The sequence below is a fragment of the Talpa europaea genome (genome assembly GCF_964194135.1).
Source record: "Talpa europaea genome assembly, chromosome: 2".
Classification (NCBI taxonomy): Eukaryota; Metazoa; Chordata; class Mammalia; order Eulipotyphla; family Talpidae; genus Talpa; species Talpa europaea.
This window is the reverse complement of record NC_140068.1, coordinates 118,719,236-118,735,009: the sequence shown is the minus strand read 5'-3', so window position 1 is coordinate 118,735,009 and position 15,774 is coordinate 118,719,236. Positions and strand designations below refer to the sequence as shown.

General features: G+C 60.9%; 1 protein-coding gene and 1 pseudogene across 2 annotated transcripts in view; one reads left to right on the top strand and one right to left on the bottom strand.

The window, feature by feature from the left end:
* LOC311188289 (class I histocompatibility antigen, Gogo-OKO alpha chain-like) overlaps window positions 1-15,774 on the top strand; it is a gene marked incomplete at both ends in the record, with an annotated part of 346,072 nt that overhangs the window by 105,307 nt on the left and 224,991 nt on the right. The window lies entirely within an intron of this gene.
* LOC311167655 (olfactory receptor 11L1-like) lies at window positions 361-3,833 on the bottom strand (annotated as a pseudogene). The gene is made up of 3 exons: window positions 2,871-3,833; window positions 2,036-2,184; window positions 361-749 (listed from the first exon to the last, which is right to left on the bottom strand). The product of its transcript is annotated as an olfactory receptor 11L1-like (transcript).

Below are 15,774 nucleotides of genomic sequence, written 5' to 3'. Positions count from 1 at the left end.
GCAGGGTGGGCGTGGCGGGGTCCCCTCCGCGCAAGGGGTGGGGGGCTGCAGGGAAAATCAGGAGAAGCAGCGCCAAGGCGGGCATTATGGGACGCGCCCCAGAGTCCCCAAGTCCGGCTCCGAGGCGGGGAGCGCCGAGGGCGCGCGGGCCGAGGCTCAGGCGGGCGCCGAGTGGGTCGGACAGGTGCAGACCCCAGGGGCAGCCGACGCTCCGGCCCCGCCGCCCCCCAGCGGCGCCTCAGCCCATCCGCCCGCTCCGCCCCTCGCTGTCCTGGGGAGTCTCCCCACCGCCACCCCCACCCCCGCCGCTGGCTGCACCCCGGCTCTTGTGCGCATGGATAAATAAATAAATGTCTTTTTTCAAAAACCGCGGGTGCTTCCTGAGGCGCCCCCGCCCCGCAGGTTCGGCTCCTCGGGCCCCTCGGTCCGTCTGCCGCCTGTCCGGCCCGGCCGGCGAGGACCCTCCTCCAGGGCCGCAGAGAAGCCCGAGAGGCGGGCGCGCGTCCGAGCCTCCGAGGACGTCCCGGGCCCGCGGCTCTGCCCGGCTCGCCCCGCGGCCCCCGCCGGCGGAGGGGCATTCCCGGCGGCTCCGGGGTCGGCACGCCCAGGGGGAAGCAGCGCCCTGGCCACCTGGGCTGCGCCCCCTGCCCCGGCCGCGCGGAGCTGGACCTCGCGGGGGACGGGCTCGGGCGACGGGGCTGGTGTCACAGAACTCCGTGCCCCAAAGAGCGGGGGCGGGGGGCTGCGCCCTGGGCGCCCAGGACGCGGACCGCGGCGCCAGGGCGGACACAGGCAACTCGCCAGGCAGGGCCGCTCGGGCCCGGAACCGGGCACCGCGCCCGCGCGTCCTCAGGCCTCGGTGCGGGCTCGGCGGGGGCGCCGGGCGCTGGGACGCCCCTCCGCCGAGGACTCGGGCACCCCGGGCCCCCCCGCCGCGCCCCTCGCCCGACCCGCAGCCCGCGCGGGCGCCTTCGCCTTCGCAGCGTTCCTCGCGACCCACGCGTCTCCCGGCCCCGCAGGGCCCCGTGCGTCCCGGCTGCCGCGGGATGGCGCCCCCGGAGCCCCCACGCCCGCCCCCCACCCCCCGCCCAGCAGGTCCACGCAGCCGCCCGCCCCGGCCCCGCGCTCAGTCAAGCCCGAGAGGACCCGGCCCAGCCCCAGGTTAGCTCAGGGGCGCGTCCTGTTCCCGGGAACCCCGAGGATTTCCGAGCCCCAGCGCCACCCCGACCCGACCCGGGGAAGCCCCGCCTCAGCCCGCCGGTCTCTCTCCGGTCCGCAGGGAGCCCCGCCTGCTCCCCGTACAGCGGGCGCCAGGGCAGGGGGTCAGGGACAGGCCCACAGCGCCGGCCTGGCAGGCCGCTGACCACCGCTGGGCATCCGCCGGGCGCGGCGGGTCACCCCTCCCGCTACTCCCCGCAGAGCCTGGCCAAGCCCCGCCCCACGCCCGGCCCAGGCATCGGGGCAGCGGGGCCAGAGCCGACCGGCGCCTCAGCGCCTTTTTATGCAACCTGTGCTTCCCGGCTTGTGGGCTGGCCCAATCAGGTGTGAGCTACCAGCTGACTGGTGCTAAACGGTCCAATCAGCCTCAGGATTGAAAAACGGTCCAATCAGCTGTGTGGGCGGGGCAGCCTGAGAGCGGCTATAAGCAGGGCTGGCGGCGCTCAGACACGGGCGGGGGCGCGGGCTGCAGGCCCCGCCTCTTCTCTTCTCTGGGGGCCCCCGAAGGCGCCCCGGGGCCCGGGGTCTCAGGGCGTCCCTTGCTGCAGGTGTCGCCCCACCACTCACGCAGCTGCGGGCGCCGGTGTCTCTCGCCGAGCGGCCCGCGGCGGCCCCCGTGGCTGGCCGGCGCCCGCGGTGAGCGGCGGGCGGGAAGCGGCGGCCGGGGGGGCCCTGGCCGGTCCTGGGCGTCCGCCGCCCCGTGCGCCCTCGCGCTGCCCCTTGGCGGGCCCGGCCTCGGCCTCCCGGGCCTCTGGGCGGCGGGTCCGCGCCCGCCAGTCCCCCGCCTCCCTCGCGCGCTGCCCTGGTCCACGCTCACCCGGCCCGAAGGCCTCGCCCGGGCCCGACGACGTCCTGGGGGGCGGGCCCGGGGAGGCAGGAGCAGCTCCGCGGCCCGCGCTGGGCCCGGGCGAGCTGGAGGGCGGCGGGTGACCCGAGCTGGGCGGGGGCGCCGCGGGCACTGCCGGCCTACGCTGCAGGCCGGAGACAGACGCCACCGAGGCAGAGACGCCTCAGGCCGCCCCGGCCCCCACGCCGGCGGGGACAGGCACCCGGGGAGGGGCAGGGGCAGCCGGTCAGCAGCGGCGCGTCGACGGCGGGTCCAGAGTCGGCGGGGACGGCAGCTGCACGGGGCGGCCACGCGGGCCACAGCGGCCTGTCCCTCCCCCGCCCCCCCCGCCCCTCCCGCCCTCCCCCTCGGTTCCCTCCTCCCCCCGCCCGCCTGTCCTTCTCTGGGCTCTGCCCCCTTCACCCGCCCCTCCCTCTCCTTCCGCCTTGACTGCTTTTTCTAAGATTCCATTCAACACACACCCGGGATCTGAGTCTCTGCAGACCAGCCTGGCGTTTGGAAGCGCCCCTGGGCCGCCTGCCGCGGGCCGGGGCGACGCCGGGACACCCCGCGCGGGCCCCCGGGCGGCTTCTGTCCACGGCCCCACGAGCTCGGGCCGGCCGTGCACGGGGACGGGACGTGCGGAGCCCGCGGCCACACGGCGGGACCCCGGAGGGCAGAGCGAGGACAGCAGGGCCGGCAGGGGCCACAGCGAGCGGCCGGCGGGCGGGGGGCGGGGAGCAGCCCCCACCTGCAGCAGCCCGGGCAGCGCCCGCCAAGGGCCCCACCGCACTGGGCCGCGCCTGGCCCCGCCCACTGGCCGCACCTGAGCGAGAAGCTGCCCTGCGCTCTGAGGCCGCAGACTCGGCCCCTCCTTGTCATCAGTTTCCTCACGGCCTCTTCGAAGTCTTTGTTCCTAAATGGTAGATGAAGGGGTTCGGCAGTGGGGTGACCACGGTGTAGAAGACGGAAATGATCTTGTTGATTTCAGGGGACAGGTGGGCTTTGGGGCGCACGTACATGGAGATCGTGGTCCCGGAGTAGACGGTGACCACGGCCAGGTGGGAGCCGCCGTGGAGAAGGTCTTCGCGGGCCGGAGGCGGAGGGGATGCTTACGATGGCGGCCACGATGAAGACGTGGGACACGAGGGTGGGGAGGAGGCACACGCGCAGCCGGCGATGGACAGGGCGAAGATGACCATCTCGGTGAGGTAGACGCAGGAGCAGGAGAGCCGCATGGAGGGGCAGGTCGCAGAAGAAGTGGTTGATCCGGTTGGGGCCACAGAAGACCAGCCTGAAGATCATCAGGCAGGGCAGGACCCCGTGCCCACCCTGGTCACCCAGGAGACGGCCACCAGCTTGGCGCAGGTCTGGGGCGCATCAGGAGGGGGTAGTGCAGGGGGCTGCAGACGGCCAGGTAGCGGTCATAGGCCATCGTGGCCAGGAGGAAGCACTCGGTGGCCCCGAAAAACACAAAGAAGTAGAGCTGGGCCATGCAGGCGGGGAAGGAGATGGCACGGCCCCGGACAGCAGGCCGGCGAGCAGCAGCGGCACGACGGTGGAGGTGTACCAGACCTCCAGGAAGGACAGGTGCTTGAGGAACGTGTACATGGGCGTGTGCAGCCGCCAGTCATGGCTCGCCAGGGCGATAATGACGACGTTCCCCACCACCGTGAGCACGTAGGTAGATGAACAGAAAGATGGCAAACAGCAGGGACTGCCACTCGAGAAGGTTCTGGAACCCCAGCAGCTGAAACTCAGTGACAGCAGACACATTTGGGGGCTCCATCGCCTGCGGAGGGGAAGAGACCTTGGAAAGCACTGCGGACAAGGCATGAAAATCCTCGGTGCTATCTGGAACATGAGAGACTGTCTTCAAGCACTCCCGTCTCCACGACAGCTTTCTGGAAGAACGTGCGCGGCTCCACCTGGCTTTTAGACCACTGTGGTTTCAACCCTTAGGCGAAAGGGGCGCAAGAGTTGGGGAGGGCCTCAGCAAGCTCCACTCACCAGGCTCTCTCTGAAATCTAGAAGTTTCAGGTTCAACACCACAGGTGAGAAGGGGCTCACTGAGCCAAACACAGGAAATACAATTAATAGCCGGGCCTCCCTGGTGGCGCGAGGATTAAGTCTCAGCACTGTGAAGCTGTCGCCAGCCACTAAGGCATGAGTTCAATCCCCGGCCAGGGAGTGACCCACAATGCGAGACAGACCTCTTCTGTCTCCCCGCTGCTCCCCTCAGCAGCGTGTTTCAGTAGATCTGCCTGTTCTGCTCCCCACTCTATCTCTGGTCTCTGGTAAATCCTCTCACCCACCCACCCCAACCTTTGGCCTGTACCCCAGTTCTTGTATGCATAAATAAATAAACCTTTAAAAAATTAATAGCTATGTTTTCCTGGAAAGGGCCTGGGCCCTTTCCTCCCACAGGTGACCCTCATCTGGAAACAGGTCACACCTGGCCCGTCTCCCAGCCCCGGGAGACTGTGTTCTGCCCTCAGTGTTTATGGACACCTCCTCCGGGCACTTGAGCATCTGAGTGTGTCTGTGTGTGTCTGTGTGGCCAGGGCTGAGCCAGCCTGCATCTCCACTGGTACCTTCTCACCCAGGTGGACACTAGCTTAGTGATCGGACTTTGTGTCCAGTCAACAAGTCACCCCTCCTTTTTGTCAAGGTCTAGCCTAGTTCTGGATGAAGCCAGCATCCACCTGCCATCAGGGGCTTCCCTCATCAAGGACTGAGCGTGATGTCACCTCTGTAATGCCCAGGCCCAGGACTCCAGCCGCAGGCCCTTCCACGTCCCTCCCTCTCCCCTAGTGACTATTTCAGGCGCTTCTCCAAAACCTTCCAAGACTTTTTGTGTAGGAAAGTGATGAAGCTGAAGTACCCGGAGGCCCTCCTTCACCGCCCCCCTCTATCTCCCCGGGAGCCTGATGGGTGGTGCATCACCCCCTCTCCCCCCCTCTCCCCCAGAGGTTGCACCTGAGCTGGCTGTGGCTTTATTTGGTCTCTTGCCCAAATTAACCGACAACCCCCCCCCCCCCGAAATGCCGCATCCCCCCAAGGAGCACCGCCCCTCCCACCCAACTGCTCTAGTCTCCCTGCGCCCCAGGCACACCCGTCCTTCCTCCTGGGAAAGTGGACAGAGCAGCTGCCACAGCAGAGGCCTCTGCTAGGGTGGAAACCAGAGCGCAAAGCAGATGATTTGGCAAGGGGCTTGGGCGTGAGGCTGCAGAGAGTGGCCAGTTCAGGGCTCCAGAGCCATGGTCCCTGGAGCTCTGCAGTGAAAAAGGCCCCTGGCTCCACCTGCTGGCTGAGCCCAGGAGCTGGCCCTGCTGTGTGGTGTCTGCTCTCTGTGCCAAGGGCCTGCCTGCTCTGCTCCCTCCCAGCCGCTCCCCACCCTCCTCAGAGGCACCAGACCTCTGGGTCTCTGTTCTGACCCCATCTTAGCTCCTGCGCACAGCACAGACCACAGTCTCTGGCCTTCTCTGCTCACTGCTGTTCCTGGGCCCTGCCCCGGGGCAGGCTGACCCCAGGCCAGTCCAGGAGCCCAGGCTGAGGGGAAGCGTGACCCCACAGGGCAGCGAGTGATGCAATTCACTTTGGAACATGGTCCTTTCCTGACATTGCTTCCACTTCCGTGACATGAGCAGTGACCAGACAAAGGCAGAATTTAAATGCCGAGACCACCAGGGCCTGGTTGACGGGGTCAGCATGGGCAACGTGGTGGGTCACAGGGCATTTGGCCCCATTTCTGAGTCACCTAAAGTCCCCCTCAAACGCAGTCAAAGACACAAGGGAAAAAGGACCTGCTAGGCCTAGCCCTTTGGGGCAGGACGGGGTGCCGGGGTGACAGGGTGGGGGGTTGGCGGGGGTGGGGGGTGGCAGGGCTGGGGGTGCGAGCAGGTGGTGGGGTGATGGGGGTGGGGGTGCAGACCTGCTTGGGGCTGACATCAAGTCCTGGCTATTCCAGGGACTGGATCACCTGATTTACAATGAGCTCAGCCAACAAGACCCGCCCTGAGGCAGTACCTCCCAGGCGCCAGCCCCACATCTCATTTCACAGCTTCCCTGGAGCCTTTATGGAAATAAACCTGCCCCAGTACCACAGACCTCCCGCCATCCAGGGCCACCAGGCGCCTCTGGGCTAGGGAGCAGGTACCCAGGGGCCCATCCTGAGACGGGTGCCAGCGGCCTTCCGCTTCACACTGCAATTTCAGGTGTGCCCACGAGAGTACATCCACGCACCCACACGGTGAGACCCCCACCCAGGCCAACTTCCAGAGACCAGAGCACCTGCGCCGAGGGCGTCTCCCAACTCCACAAGGAAAACGCAGCATCTCAGCCTGGAAAGGCCTGAGCGGAGCCCTCCACGTGCCCCCGCCCCCCTCTTACCAGCAGGACCAGAGGCTGCTGCATGGGGGGGGCACTGTCCCGCGAAGCACTTGTGCTTGACTTAATAACTTATTTTCCAAAATAATGTTATCCATGTGTATATTTTTCAGAAAATTTGCAGACAGAAGACGGCCAGGGCGCGGCGCGTGCACGAGTGCCCGCTGTGAACACGCTCAGGGGCACGGGTGGCTGCACACGCACAGGTACATTTTGGGGCACTGAGTGAGGAGCCGCTGCAAGCTCTAGCTGGCACCACCAGGTCTTGGGGTGCCCGCGGCGCCAGGAAACCTGAGTTCATGCGGGTGAGGCTGCGAGGAAGAGTGTCCAGGCTCTTGGATGGGGTCCCAGGCAGGGTCCTGGGCAGGTTGGGGTCCACTACACTCCACCCGAGTTGGCCACCTGATGGCCCACCCCCCAGCTCTCCTGTTCCTCGCGGGCAGCACGCGCCCTGCGGCTGCGGCCTTGGCTGGCCTTAGCCCCTCTGCATCACCGTCTTTCTCACTGCTAGAGGTGGGGAAGAAAACAAGCTGCACCCCGGCCTGTGGGCAGGCTTCTTCTGTGAGGTCTTCACCCTGGGCCCCCACTCTTCGCCTGGCACGCCGCGGCCAGGGGAGGAGAGCAGTGCAGGCACCCAGGGAACAGGCGAGCAGGCAGGTGGGCAGGTTCCAGCAGGTGAGAGCACAGGGTACAGCGGGACCTGGGGACGCCCAGGCCACCCACCCCATCAGCGCTGCCACGTGAGGGTGGCCGGCAAAGGGCACTGGCATGCAAGCCCCACAAGGTCACCCCAGCACTCACGTGCCAGCAGGCGACCAGCCTGAGGCTTGGCCTGAGGAGCCTGGGGGGGCGCCCGGCTCAGGTGTGCTGACATCCGAGGGGCCCCTCGCCCCGGCAGACGTGCGACGGAGGAGAGGCCGGAAAATGTCACCTCCAAGAGGCAGCAGGGCCATGGCAGACATGCGCCCCAGCTGCATCCCGAGCCGGCCGGCCAGAGCAGGCTTCCCCAGGCTTCCAGTCCCGGCCCTGGGAGCACATGCAGGCCCAGGACTGGCCTCAAGACCTCTCTGCGCCCCAGGCTGTCCTCCCCACTTCCCAGGCCCCAGCCTCCACTGCCTGACCAGCCCCAGGCGCCCGTGCCATCCCCGCAGCACCACTCCGGCACGCGTCCTCACCCTGGCACGCGCCCTCGTCCCCAGCACAACGGCCTGCTCTCACTCAGGCGGGCGCCCCTGGGTGCGGGTGCACCATCGGCTACAAGTCGGCATCTGTGTATCCGTCTCCACCAAGACAAGCTCACAGATACTTTGAGATGTTCAAATCCTCACCCGGAAGTACCTTCCAGAATCCCTCCTTCCTCTTTCCCGCGCAGTCGCTGGGACACTTCCTCACGCCCACGCGGTCAGCCCCTCCATCCTGCACAGGGGCCGGGCAGGGGTGCCGGAAACTGCCATCGGTGGTCACTATCACGCTGACCAGATGTGCTGAAGTCACCCCAGTCTAGGCAAAGTGACCTGCCCCCTTGGCGTGGTGGTGCGTGGTCCCGGCCGGCCATTTCCTGGGGCGGCTGAGTTGGGGCTCTGCTCATTCCATGGCGGGCCCCAGCACAACGTGGCCGGAGCCCAGGGATTGGGGCATGTGGGGTGCACCAGGCCCAGGGGTGGGAGGGCCGCCCAGGCAGGGGCAGGTCTGTGAGGCAGGGAAGGGGAAGCAGGAGTCCAGGGGGAGCCCTGGCGAGCTGTGGGGGCTGCCACCCCGCGGGCCCAGGCCGGGGTCTGGGGGCCAGGGTGTGTTGTGCTCGCTGGGGACGGGGCAGTCAGCAGAGGAAGCCCGGCCAGGAGCTTTCTCATGGGGGTACTCCAGGGACTCGGCAGTTACAGGAGGGGTGGAATCTCTACCTGTAAGGGTAGAGGCGCCGCTCTAGACGGGCCTTCAGGAGGAGGTCTTCCGGGTCCATGGAAGGAAATTCTAAGACTCACACTTGAAGCCCCGCACGGAGCATCACTGGGTTCGGTATGAAAAAGGGAATGATTATAAAACTCCTGTGTTTCTTCAGAAGTTTCATAGATGACAGTTATTCATCAGAGCACAGTGTGGACAAAGTTTGGATCCAGCTCCAGCAGTGCAAACCCCACCTCTGAACAGGGTGAGGGGGTGCCCGATGGTCTGTCTAGACCTGCTCTCAGAACCACTCCCAGACCCACGGGCCCTGGGCGTGGGCTTGGTGCGGGGGAGGGTCCAGTACCCCAGGCCTGCTGGTTACCTCAGATGTGCCTTCCCCAGAGTGCTGAGGGCCCTGGGGGTGGGCCTCAGGGGAGCCAGAGGCCTCTCTGCTCCCTCTCCCTGGGGGATTCTGCAGTTTGGACCCTTAGAGGCCCAGCGAGAGAGACTTCTTTTATCATTTAAACCCCCTCTGGAATCAAGCGAGTGAAGCGTGGGCACAACTTCCAAGGCCACCACATGGAGGTAGCATCTTCACCAGCCCCCCCGCCAAGTTATTAAGAGGAGAACCTCCTCCTCCCCAGGCTGGGGCCAACCTCCTCCCCAGGCTGAGCACCCAGTGGGAGGAGCCAGCTCAGAACAATTAGCCCTGGCAGGCAAGTCCCAGGGTACCGCCTTCCTTCCTTCCTTCCTCTGGGGCACAGTGTGTGCGGGGGTGATGGGTTTGCGTTTATTCAATGCAGGTCAGATGCCAGACCCCGCCATACCACCCAGGCCAGCCCAAGGCCCAGGGCCCACCAGCTGCAGGCGGAGAGAGTGGAGGCTCCCGGGGAAGAGGGGGCGCCAGGGCGCGGAGGGGGTTCGCCAGGGCACAGAGGGGGGGTTGCCAGGACACAGAGGGGGTACCAGGGCACAGAGGGGGTGTTCCTGGGCGAAGGGGGGGTGCCAGGGCGCAGAGGGAGTGCTAGGGCACAGAGGGAGTGCCAGGGAGCAGAGGGGCCATTAGACCAGGTCAGAACGGAGGTCTTGCCTCCAGGTCCTTCACCATCATGCAGGCTTTCGGGGCAACTGCAGGGTGATAGTAGGGTCCCGCTCATAAGGCCACCAAGGAATCGCGCACATAAACGTTGCTGCACATGGGTAGGGCAGGTCGGAGCCTGTCAGCTGAGTTGCGGCCTAACAGCCTGCTCACGGGTGGGGTGCACCCTGTGCCGGCCCCACGTCCACCTGGGGTTGCTGCTTTCCATTCATCAGGGTCTCCCCAGGAAAAGCGTGAAACTACCAGGACGTTTGATTGCCACAGCAGGGAAACTGGGAACCCTACCCAGCAGCCCAACGAGCCACATCCCCAGCCCCCAGAGAGGGCCTGCGAGCCCGGGGCTGCCCAGTGACCGCCCGTGGGCGCCTCCCCGCCCAACAGCCCCTGGCGGCGGCCACAGGCCCTGGCCTCGCCTGGAAAGAAAGTCAGAGCAGGGCCGTGCGCTGATCACATTACTTCTTACAAACTTTGAAAATGTGCTTATTTCTAAGCAAAATAACTGAAGATAAACTTGTACTTTTTTTGAGTGCTTTGCCTCATGCTGATTTCCCTCTTGGAAAACCCTCTTCATAGGCCGCCGCCTCCGCACCAGCTGGCCGGTCGCTCTCCCTTTGTGTCCTGCAGCAGGGAGGGCTTCTCTCTGCACCCCCATGCTCGCCTGCTGGGTCCGGGAGGACCTGGGGTTCCCATTCTCGGTGCTCACTGAGGTGAGCAGGGGCTGTGCCCCGAGGGCCAGGCCGTGGTCCCCACAGGGAGAAGGTGGGGTGCAGGGCAGGGCCTGCGGGCAGGCAAGGTTTGGTGTCTGGGCAGCGCTGGCTGGTGTCCAATACCCAGGTGGGGCTGGCCCCACAGTCCGCGGGGACACGGGCTGTCCCTCAGGACAAGACCTGCGGTGCTGTCCTCTGAAGCCCTGCCGAACCTGGCAGCACGCCGGCCAGAGAGGCCTCTGAATAAAATGTGCACAGGAGACATTCTCGAATCATCGAATCACTTAAAAGAGCAAGGGAGCTGCTCTTGAGGTAAGACAGGTGTCGCCTCACTGCTGGGGTGAGGGACAGGCACCTGACAGCAGAGTGGGGGTGGCCAGAGGGGCGGGCGGGCGGTGCATGGCTCCAGGCGGGAGTGACACACAGTGCACACCAGGCACCCACCATAGAGTGAACACACCTGACAGGTGTGCGTACCTGGGGCTCCTGGGTGCCCCTGTGGGCAGTGGGCAGGGGCAGGCTGAGGACCAGCTCAGGGTCGCCGGGGTCAGGGTCCCCTCCCACTCCCCAGGAGTGGCTTGCTTCCCTCTGAATCCTGCAGAGGTCAGCAGGGAGGTGCCCTATGTATAGCGCCTATGCACTTGGACTACGCTGACTACACTCACCAGCCCTGACTGTGCTCCCAGCCCTTGCGCTACCTCTGCTGACAACTGACTCTCCTACGATATTAACAAATGTACTATTAATCTAGTATTAATAGTACTCAAAAAGTATTCACTAACCTCACTAAATACTAGCAATGCTAACTTAACTCTACCAACAATACTAACAGAGCAATATGATGAAGGGATAAACATGGTAACTCAAACTAGAGCATAAACTAACTGAAGTATAAACATTTTGAGAATAAATCAATCAGCTAATTCTGTTACACTTTATTCATTTATCCACTCTTAATCAACTTGCTTCAGTGTACTTCTGCTACACTGTCTAGTCCACAAATCACTACACAATAGAATGAAACTTAAATACATGAAGGGAAACTCCATTGTGGAAGTTTGTGGATGGCTCACAGCTATTCCATGCAAACACAGTTTGGGGAACCTCACCTCAGGAAACAGGTCTTGGGCCCAAATCTCTACAAGGGGGGTGCCACAAAATGCCCCCAGTGGGGCAGAGAAGTGTGCATGCATGAGTCACAAGTCCATTGTCCTCCTTGGAACCCAGGTCCCAGGTCAGGTATATAGGCTTATGACACAGGACTCGGGCCCTGTTCCAAAATGTGCTAGGGATCAAACCCAAGGCAATCCAACCCTGCATTTCCATTACACTGTGAGTGCTCCTGCATCGGGAAATCATCTCTTTTCGCCACCACAGAGGACACTTGATTTTCCTAGGGCTACAAGACTCAAGGAGTGATTTATTACTATCTCATCTATTTCTTTCTCTCCCACAGTTCCCTTTTGGAATGGCATTAAAATTAGCCAAATCAGACTGGAAAGGAAAGGAAAACAATGACATAACTGCAGGGAACATAATTTGAGGAACATTTTCCAGGACATAATTTGAGGAAATTCAAGGATTTTCTATATTATTGATGCAGATATTGGCTACATAGATCAACGGAGGAGCAAACATTTTCTTACCCATGACCTAGCTGTGGTATAAACAGAATTAGGAATTTCCTCCATATCTGAGGATTGGAAAGCTGATAGTATACCAAAGACTATGATTCAACTAAGAGGCCCACATAGTAAGACCTCCGTAATGGATCATGGCTTTTAGCAGTTATGTAAGCAAAATACCCAAAAGCAATAATTAATATATATGTGTGTGTGTGTGTGTGTGTGTTACACTACTTTATAACACTGTATAAATCTTTGGAGTACAGCTTCACATCTTTTAAAATGTGTAATTCCACACCACACACACTAACAGAGTTCTAATGAGCCTCTACTAACAGGCTTCTCCTCACACACCCACCCTCTCCAGGGGCAGCTCCTCCTGCCTGCTGGTGTCTGCGCAAGCATCATCTTCTTTCCTTGTGTGTGTGTGTGTGTGCCCACACGCTACTGAAAGGAGGACTCTGGTGACGCTTTTCTTAGAGGTAACCCAAGAACCCTCATCTGTGACCCCAACACCTCTCCCAAACATCACTCCTCACCAGTGTCAATGTTATAAAAACAAGGAAAATCTGAGAAACTGTCATCCAGGCGAACTGGATGGGATTATGGAGCATAAAATGGACAGTAGCAAAGACGGCATTTAGTAATTATGTCAACATAGCTGCATTAGTTGTAAAAAAATAAAAGTATTCATGTAGGATGTTAACAACATGGAAATGGTGTGGGATAAACAAGACCTGTACTGCCTTTGCAACTTTTCTATAAATCTGATAGTATTCTTTAAATGTTATTTTTTAAGATCAATTTATTTTTTTATAAAGATTTATTTATGCATACAAGAACTGGGGTGCAGGCCAGAAATGTGGAGGTGAGAGGATTCACCAGAGATAGGGTGGGGAGCTGAACAGGCAGATGTACTGAAATGCACTGCTGAGGGGAGGAGCGGGCGAGACAGGAGAGGTCTGACGTGCCATATGGGCAGCTCCCTGGCTGGGGATCAAACTCACGCCGTAGTGGCTGCGGAGAGCTTCATAGTGCTATGTCTTAGCTCCTTGAGCCACCAGGGAGGCCCTAAATATTATTTTTTTAAAAATGCCCTCAATATTGAATAGGTTGTAGAAGAAAAAAATTTTCTCTTTTCCGATTCTCCCAGGTATCACTGTCCAGGGACTGGAGAGAGGAGTTCTGGGGAGAAAAGACGGAAACCTCACACACAGGGCAGGCTCCGGAGTCTCCTCTCTTCTGAGCCCTGCTGCTCTGACTCCTCACAGAGCATCTCACCCCAGGACGCCGCCCTCCAGCACCCCCAACTCTGCCCACCTCAGCCCCCGCCCCGACCTGGCTGCTCCACCAGAATCCGGAGCAGCGCGGCAGCGCCCCCGTGTGGCCACAGGGCTGAGCACAGGAGCCCAGAGCCGCCCTTTCTCCTGCTCAGCCAGGCCCTCCCCAGGCTCCCTGGGCCCCCAGCGGCAGGACAGGGATCTGCACACAAGGGGGCGCCCAAGTCTGCGTCAGTTTCAGTGTCCTTATTTTTAGTCTGCAGTGGTCTCCAGGACATAATTGGTTCCTAGGTTCTGGGCAAATCCCCAAATATATAGATTGCCTCAGTCTCTTTATATGAAAACTTAGATTCCAGGGTCCCTGTAATTTGTTTCTGCCTCTGCTTCCAAGGACGAAAGCCCCTCCTCCTGGGAATCTCCTTACATTCTCCATCCTTTGGAGGAGGGGAGGGGCCTAGGAGAGCCCCCAGGGCACTGGCTAGGAAGATGGGGAAGCTCCTGGAAAATAGAGCAGAGGATGGAAATGGGGACTTTAGGGGACAGAGGTGGAAAGGGGTGCAGGGGGAGCCAGAGAGGACCGGGCAGGGAAGGGGCCACACGGGGGACACTGAGGGGGAAGGTCTGTGTGGGTGACATAGGCTCTCACTGGGGAGCTGGAGCGTCTGTCTCCCCTGGGGGATGCAGCAGTGCTGGCCTGTAACTGCCCAGGGAACTGCGCACATCTGGGGCCTTGCCTGTCCTTGCAGGGCAGGTGTCACCCACACATATGCACATGCTGGTGACAGAGAGGACTGTAACAGGGGGGCCCCCAAGGGAGGATCTGGGTTCATGCCCCACCCAAGAAGGGTGGAGCTGAGCAGGGAGAGGAAGCTTGAGAGGAGGCTGAGGAGGGAGGAAGCAGGATGGAACCAGAAGGAGACCTGGGAGAGGCGCATGGGGCAGAGACACGTGAAGAAGCTGAACTTGCTTCTTGGCCTTGGACTGGGTGACACAGACATGGGTGAGAAATCCATGGGAGGTGACAATGGCAGCTTCTATCTTGATTTTGCTCTTTTCCTTCCAGACTTGACAGCCCTGTCCCCCCTTTTCTATGGGTCCCGCCAGGAGGTGCTTTAGACTGTGACAGGCTTTCAGGCCCTGCTTAGGCCAACCCTGTTTGGCTGAACATTTACCCACAAGGGATGGTGACTTTGGTGCTTGATTTGGAAACTTTATTCTTTCATTTGTCTTTGTTGCACACTAACTGTATTAAAAATCCTTTCCATGAAAGGTCTTCCATGTTTTGTCTTGATGCTGGAGATGGCAGGGAGATGGGGGAGATAATAGTTAAGGGGAGTCCCCTTCCTCATCCGGAACATCCCCGTTCAGTTCCCCAATGCTGGGGTGTCTGGGAGATTCAGGGAGCCAAGAGGAGGGCAGAGCAAGGCCTGTGCCTCCCTGGAGGACCAGCCCTTGGGACTGATTCTGGGGCTCCAGGGCCCCACTCCCTACAGGTGGGTCAGAGTCAACCCTGCTCACAGCCCCAGGCTGCTGACAGTCCCTCTGTGCCGTGATCCTGCAGACACCGCTCTGAGGATAATGTGAAAAAAAAATGAACAGCAACATTAAATGGAATCTTAAAACACTAGGAATAATTTTTTTTAAATCAGGTTTATTTTGAAGGACACTTCAGGGGATGTGGAATCCTTGTCTGACAGCTCATTGCTATCAGGACCTTGACTGTCACGTGACTTATTCAGTCTCCACTATTTCTTGTAAGAAAACAGACACTGATCACTTTATTGCCTTAAATTTTTTAATAGTTTGTACCAATCACTTCATCCTTTGCACATTAAACAAAGATCTGGCAATTCGCACAGTCTCTGAGGGGGAGGCAGCAGGAGGGTCCGTGCTCAGGGGCTCCTGCTCTGGGTCTCAGGAGGCTGCGATGGGGATGAGATGTTGGTGGATCTGAAGGGCTGTGATCAGTGTGGAAGGATCTTCCCTTCCCCAGCCCTGGGCAGCCAGAGCCCACTCTCTGCCTCTGGGGACAGGCCTGGGAACTTCTCTCTAAATACACCCCAGGTGACTCTGATGGCGCAGACTTGCAGTCAGGCATTTGGGGTCCCCAAACCCAATGCATGCTGTTGCCCAGGAACATACTCCACAGGGTGCTGGGGTCACAGAGAACCACGTGACCCCGCCCTGGAGGTCCTGCAGCCTGGGGTGTGTGAGGAGACAAGGGCTGCAGTAGTTGCCTCGGAGGGGGCCAACACAGAGCCAGGGAGGTTCCTTCCTCAGCAGGAAGGGGACATGGGAGTTGGGTCTCAAAAGCCAGAGGTGGGCACAGGAACAGAAGTGGCTCAGGGTGCTGACTGAAGGCCGGCTACATACCTCAGCAGTTACTTTCTCTGTGTCACCTCGGGGATTCTTCTCCAGCACTCTGTGAATTGGGAATTGATACTACCCTGACACCCCTCCCCCACATTCCCCTTCAGAAACAAGGACATGGAGCCTGAGGGGTTATGGCAGTGTCCAGGTCTGAACCCCAGCTGCCTGGTTAATGTCTGGGCCTCTCGCCTGACACCATCCTGCAATCTGACCGGGGAACCTATGAGGCAGGTTCCCTGGAGCCCTCACCACCCTCTCCAGATACCACACATTTCTGGGCTGGATTTGACTAAAGACAAAAGGGCAGTAGTAAGTCATCATGTCATCATCCTTTATGCAAATGAATTGAACTCACCAAAGAGAAAGACACAGAGTGACT